Here is a 7,299-nt window from a genome sequence, read left to right as displayed (position 1 = left end):
CCATTTAAAGATTTTTCTGAATTTTCATGACTATGAAAATTGTACATTCACACTGAAGGCATCAAAACTATGATGCTTTGCACACTCTTGGCATTCTCTTGATGAGCTTCAAGAGGTAGTCACCGGAAATAGTTTTCACTTCACAGGTGTGCTCTGTCAGGTTTAATAAGTGGGATTTCTTGCCTTATAAATGGGGTAGGGACCATCAGTTGTGTTCTGCAGAAGTCTGGTGGAAACACAGCTGATAATCCTACTGAATAGACTGTTAGAATTTGTATTATGGCATGAAAAAAGCAGCTAAGTAAAGAAAAACGAGTGGCCATCATTACTTTAAGAAATGAAGGTCAGTCCGAAAAATTGGGCAAACTTTGAAAGTGTCCCCAAGTGCAGTTGCAAAAACCATCAAGCGCTACAAAGAAACTGGCTCACATGAGGACCGCCCCAGGAAAGGAAGACCAAGAGTCACCTTGGCTTCTGAGGATAAGTTTATCCGAGTCACCAGCCTCAGAAATCGCAGGTTAACAGCAGTTCGGATTAGAGACCAGGTCAATGTCACATAGAGTTCTAGCAGCAGACACATCTCTTCAACAACTGTTAAGAGAAGACTTTGTGCAGCAGGCCTTCATGGCAAAATAGCTGCTAGGAAACCACTGCTAAGGACAGGCAACAAGCAGAAGAGACAAGTTTGGGCTAGAGAACACAAGGAATGGACATTAGACCAGTGGAAATCTGTGCTTTGGTCTGATGAGTCCAAATTTGAGATCTTTGGTTCCAACCACCGTGTCTTTGTGCGACGCAGAAAAGGTAAACAGATGGACTCTACATGCCTGGTTCCCACCGTGAAGCATGGAGGAGGAGGTGTGATGGTGTGGGGGTGCTTTGCTGGTGACACTGTTGGGGATTTATTCAAAACTGAAGGCATACTGAACCAGCATGGCTACCACAGCATCTTGCAGCGGCATGCTATTCCATCCGGTTTGCGTTTAGTTGGACCATCATTTATTTTTCAACAGGACAATGACCCCAAACACACCTCCAGGCTGTGTAAGGGCTATTTGACCAAGAGGGAGAGTGATGGGGTGCTACGCCAGATGACCTGGCCTCCACAGTCACCAGACCTGAACCCAATCGAGATGATTTGGGGTGAGCTGGACCGCAGAGTGAAGGCAAAAGGGCCAACAAGTGCTAAGCATCTCTGGGAACTCCTTCAAGATTGTTGGAAGACCATTTCCGGTGACTACCTTTTGAAGCTCATCAAGAGAATGCCAAGAGTGTGCAAAGCAGTCATCAAAGCAAAAGGTGGCTACTTTGAAGAACCTAGAATATAAGACATATTTTCAGTTGTTTCACACTTTTTTATTAAGTATATAATTCCACATGTGTTAATTCATAGTTTTGATGCCTTCAGTGTGAATGTACAATTTTCATAGTCATGAAAATACAGAAAAATCTTTAAATGAGAAGGTGTGTCCAAACTTTTGGTCTGTACTGTGAGGAAAATTTATTAGAGGAGACATTGGTCCCGGTTTTGACAAAATTTTGTATTCAAAAGCCAGCCTGTCCCAAAAAAGTTGGTAGCAAGGTGTACAAGGGGGATATAAAAGATATCCCAACCCTAAAGGTTCGATCACCCCATAACAACCTGGCCAGTGCGCAAAAGTTCAGTTGTGTTTCTAGAGAGGATCAAGCCCTATTCTTTGGATTTATGATGATGCTGAGGATGCAACTAAGTACAGATGCCTTGTGGTATGCTGCAAAATCTGGGACTCCCATGCCTCCTCTTCCCTTGGTTTGAGTCAAAACCGAGTATGAGAGTCTGAATTTAGATATACCCCATTTGGAAGATAGAGATCTGAGTTTCTGAAAGAGTGATCTAGGGAGTTTACAAGGGAGAGTCTGAAATAGGTACAAAATTCTTGGTAGAATGTCCATTTTTAATACATTAATTCAACCGAACCATGATATTGAAAGTCCAGACCAATTTTTCAAATCCTCCTCAATCCTTCTCAGAAGAGGGAGGAAATTAAGGGAGTAAATCTGAGATGTGTCCAATGGAACACATATACCAGATATTTAATGGATGTTTCTTTCCACTTAAAAGGAAAGGTCGAACTAAGATGTAGGGCCTCATCCTCCGGGAAGTACAGATTAAGAATTTCAGATTTGGAAATGTTTACCGTAAAATTAGATAGGGAAGAGAACCGTTTAAACTCTGATAGAATTACAGGTATAGATATTCTCAGAGAGGAAACATGTAGCAATAAGTCGTCAGCAAAGACATCTTATATGTCTCCTCGCCTATCTGGATCCCAGGTATGGATGGGTTTGTACTGATGGCGTTTGCCAGTGACTCCATTACTAGAGTGTTTAATAGAGGAGAGCCGGGCATCCCTGCCGGGTGCCGTTGAATACTTGGAAGGGTCTAGAGACACCTCCGTTGACCCTAATCTGTGCCATAGGAGAGGTATATAGAGACATGATACGTAACATCATTTTGTCTCCCAACTCAATCTTCTGCAGAGTTTCCTTTAAGAAATCCCAGCCCACTCTGTCAAATGCTTTTTCAGCATCTATAGACAATAAACAGAACCGAACGCTACGGGATTTTTCTGCATCAATAATTGAGAATGTTTTAATTGTATTATCTCTCGCTTCTCTTCCTAACACGAATCCCACCTGATCTTTATGGATGATATTTGGAATCAGGGGTTGAAGTCTTAAAGCCAACATCTTAGAATATATCTTTAGGTCTATATTGATTAGAGAAATCGGGTGAAAATTGTTGCAATGGGAGTGATCTTTACCCGGTTTAGGTATCGCTGTTATATGCGTTAATAGAGACTGAGAGGGAAATGTCTGACCCTGAGCAATGAAGTTAAATGATTGTAACAAAATTGGGGATATTTGTTCTTTGAAGAGCTTATAAAATCTGGGGGAGAATCCATCAAGTCCAGGACTCTTGCCTATTTTTAAGTTATCACCTCCAAAATCTCTTCCTTTTTAAACTCTGACTGTAATTCTTTTGAATGTAAATTATCCAAAGGAGGGGGCACATACAGGTAAGTATTCCTCTATCTTTTTGTGTTTCTTATCTGATATCTTTACTTCTTTATTTATATTATAGAGGGAGGAATAATAAAGTCTAAACTCTTCAATGATGTCCAATGGGGAGTGAACTAGACCCTTAGTCAGGGAATTAATGGACGTGATATGTGAGGAAAATACCCTAGGATGTAGTGCCCGAGATAGCCATTTGCCACATTTATTCCCATACTCAAAGAAACCTTTATGAATTTTGTCTCGGATACATAATAATTTTCAGTCTAAAATCTGTGAGATCTGATTTTGTATGTTTGAGATTTCAGCCTTAATAATGTCTGATGGGGTGGTTTTGTTTGACATCTCTAATGAGGACAGGGAGGACATGAGTGATTTTAGAACCTTAGAATTTTCTTTTTTGATCCTAGATCCATGAGCTATAAAGATGCCTCTTATTATGCATTTTAGAATTTCCTATTTTACAGTGGCACTAGTATTGTCGTTTTTATGTACTTCAACAAACGTGGATATTGCTTCTTCAGTTTCATTGGTGCAAGTCTGATCTCTTAAGAGGTGATCATTTAGTCACCAGGAAAAATTCCCGGACCTTTGAGGTAAAATATTCAGTGATCCCATCACTGGCACTTGCGTCAGACCACGTAAAATTATCCTATTGAGCATGTAGGGGTATTATGTAGTTATCAGCGAGCACTAAAATGCATAGGTACTCGTTGCTCGAGGCGAGCAAAATGGAATGCTCGAGTGCTTGGTCCGAGTAACGAGCCCAATGTAAGTCTATGGGAAACTCGAGCATTTTTCCGGCGGCTCCCCCCGGCGGTCTGCAGAGAGCCTAAAAATTGCCCAAATCAATGGGAACAGTGCTCAAGTGGTATGGAAACAGCATGGGGAACACCCCTGGAAGCATTTCTGACTCCCAGGTCACTGCTGTCAACAATGTTGTCAGAGGTATTACGCCACTTTTACGGACTCACAATAAAACATACAAAAATGAAACCAAAATGGATTTTCCTGGGAAATATGTTAAGGAACATTCCTTTCCAGGGTAATGAGTTGTATATAAGGAAAAATAAATAACCCAAAACAAAAATGCTCCTCCACATCTTAAGCTATGTTCACACGTAAAGTTTTTGATGCGTTTTTACACTTTTGCATTGCTTTCAACCAAGACACAAGCATTTACCGGGAAATGTCATTTTAACATTTTACAACCTTATCTGGCAATGTGGTGTGTGACACATCATCAGACACATCCTGTTTAATTTATGATGGAGGGACTCTGAAAGTCACAAAGCCTATTTTTATAGGGCCATCAGGCAGCCCTTACTATTCTTAAAGGGCTAGCCATCGGCCCTCGCTATGGTTAGAAAGCCATCAGCGGGCTATGCTTTGTTGCTCCCATTATTAACGAGTGGGTCTCCTTAACTGCTATTGCGTATGCAGTGACTGCAAGGGCTGCCAAAAATTTGGACGAAACCCAATACCCCTTTGAAGAGACATAGAGGAGGGTCTCAGTAAAAAAAGTTCCCATTATAAAGGAGCGGGTCTCCTATAGTGGTAAAAAACTCTAACAATTTAAAGACACATAGAGCTGGGCCACAGTAACAACATGTTCCCATTAGAAAGGAGAGGGTCTGCTATACAGTTATAGGGTATGCAGTGAGTGCAACGGCTGTCAAAATTTAGGAAAAACCCCACTAACAATTTGAAGGCACATACAACTGGGCCAAAGTAACGAGTATGACATGCTCCCATTAGAAAGGAGAGGGTCTGATATTCAGAAATAGGATAAGCAGGGAGTCGAACGGCTGCCAAAATTTAGGAAAAACCCCAATAACAATTTAAAGACACATAGAGGTGGGCCTCAGTAACAACATATTTCCATTAGAAAGGAGCGGGTCTCCCATACTATTTGCCTATGCAGTGACTGCAATGGCTGTAAAAAATTTGGAGGCAGTCCAATGCCCCTTGCAAGAGACTTAGAGGTCGGAGGGCTCCTGAAAACAATGTTCCCATTATTAGGAAGTCGGTCTCCCATACTGTTTGCCTATGCAGTGAATGAAATGGCGGGCAAAAATTTGGAGGAACTCCAATGCCCCTTGCAAGAGACGTAGAAGTCAGAGGGCCTCCTGAAAAAAATGCTCCCATTATTAGGAAGTTTGTCTCCCATACTGTTCACCTATGCAGTGAGTGCAATGACAGCCAAAAATTTGGAGGAACTCCAAGGCTCCTACAAAACACGTAGAGGTCGGAGGGTCTCCTGAAAAAACCTTCCCATTATTAGGAAATGGGTCTCCCATAGTCCTTGCCTATGCAGTGAAGCAACAGCAGCCAAAAATTTGGAGGAACTCCAATGTCCCTTGTAAGAGACGTAGAGGTTGGAGGGCTCCTGAAAACAATGTTCCCATTATTAGGAAGTGGGTCTCCCATACTGTTTGCCTATACAGTGAAGCAACGGCTGCCAAAAATTTGGAGGAACTCCAACGCCCCTTGCAAGAGACGTAGATATGTTGATATGGTACATATTGTGGTGATATGGTGGTGAAGGATGAGGATGCGGAGAAGGAGGAAGACAAGAGCAAATAGACAAAATCAGAAAGCGTATACCATTGTCTGAGAGTGAAGACAGAGGTGTAAGGGAATAGAGTTAGACCTCCCAAAAGGAAGACACTGTATTTAAGTTTATGTCATGCTGCTATCCCGAAACACTTTAGGCAACATCATAAGTGTAACATTGATGAAATTAAATTCATTGGAATAGATAGAGTATTTTGTGGTATCAGGGGTGGTGACAAAAAGAAAATCTTAGCCCAACGAGAATGTCGTTGGATTTTTACCTTGAACACCATGTCCCCCTCTGGACTTAATGAAAAGCTATCATTCTCACCCTTCCTTTAATATTCAAAATAATTTTCTTGAAACTAACAATTAATCCGCATTTCCTAATATTCCTCTCTCTCTCCTATTTGTGTTTTTTAAGTGTATGTTATGTTTTTAGTATTTATTATATATATATATTTCTTATTTATATGTCCTTTCATCCCTTATAGTTGGATATGATCATACCTGATGTCTCTATTTATGTGCTTCATCTATTGATGGACGCGACCTTATCCTTGTAATGACTGGAGCACCTACATAAAAGCAAAAATATAGTCGCATGTCTGGAAATGTGGAAGAAATATGGGACCATCCCCTTTGGGACTACATCTGCTGATATATACTTGAATGCTGTCCTATGTAATGAGATGTATATGTTTCCTCCCCCCACACGGACTGTGACTGTTTTATTTGCTATGTTCTCACGCTCCCCCTTCGGCCCTCTTCCCCAAATATTTTATTATATTTGTTTCTGGTGAATGGGTATTAAGTTGTGCCCTTCCTATACCCATAAGAAAGATGGCCGAATGGATGTGCGCACGCGCAACGGGTCCCTGTGATAGCACTACCATCTATGGCATCCATATGATGCGACGCGGGAAGTGACGTCACAGGAAATGCTTTCCTGACCCGCGCCGTCATCAGGATAGCCGGAAATGATAGGTGGATACCGGGATCCCGCCCGCGTGCGCCGCTACCAATGGCTGCGACTAGATGCAATATATATAGAGACATGGGACAACATGCACACCACACCGCCCCCCGAGGAAGCCCACCACGCGAAACGCGCGTCGGGGCACGATCACAGCGGACAGATATGGGTAAGCCTGATTCATATTGATCTATATGTCTGATTACATTGGCATAAATATACCCATATATTAGTAGCTCAATTGACACTGGCATTTATATGTAGTACATTGGTACTGCTGTATGGGCCAATGCATGTTTGCATACTTAAATGATATACACTGTCTCTCTTGTGTTTACTTACATGGTAGATTTTTCATGCATTGTCTATTGAGCCCCTATGCCCCCTGGTGATCGTTCTTTTCATGTATTCTTCACCTTTGTACCTATTTGATATGTATCTTACATTTTGCAGTATATATATATTTTTTAACATATTCTAATAAATTTATACCTTTTAAAATTTATTTGTCTGCATTAATTGCACTCTTCTAGGGGTATACCATTTCTTTGCTATAGGTCTATATCATTCAGTGGTGTTGAGAAGTCTGGCCCAATCCAGCCCTTGTTCATTTTTATAAGAGTCAGCCTGTCAGCATTTTCAGTTGACAGGCGGATGCGCCTATCGGTTATAATTCCACCAGTGGCACTAAAAACCCGCTCTGACAAAAA

The 7,299-nt window shown here is 41.4% G+C and overlaps 1 pseudogene; it reads left to right on the top strand.

Annotated features, from left to right (window-relative positions):
- The first annotated feature begins 279 nt into the window (after positions 1 to 279).
- On the top strand, positions 280 to 3,475 carry LOC141258640 (uncharacterized; annotated as a pseudogene).
- The last annotated feature ends 3,824 nt before the right edge of the window (positions 3,476 to 7,299 follow it).

This window comes from Phyllobates terribilis, unplaced genomic scaffold (assembly GCF_046119375.1).
Source record: "Phyllobates terribilis strain yellow unplaced genomic scaffold, ASM4611937v1 Scaffold_3__8_contigs__length_932513732, whole genome shotgun sequence".
In the NCBI taxonomy this organism is placed as follows: Eukaryota; Metazoa; Chordata; class Amphibia; order Anura; family Dendrobatidae; genus Phyllobates; species Phyllobates terribilis.
This window is presented reverse-complemented; position numbering and strand designations above follow the sequence as displayed.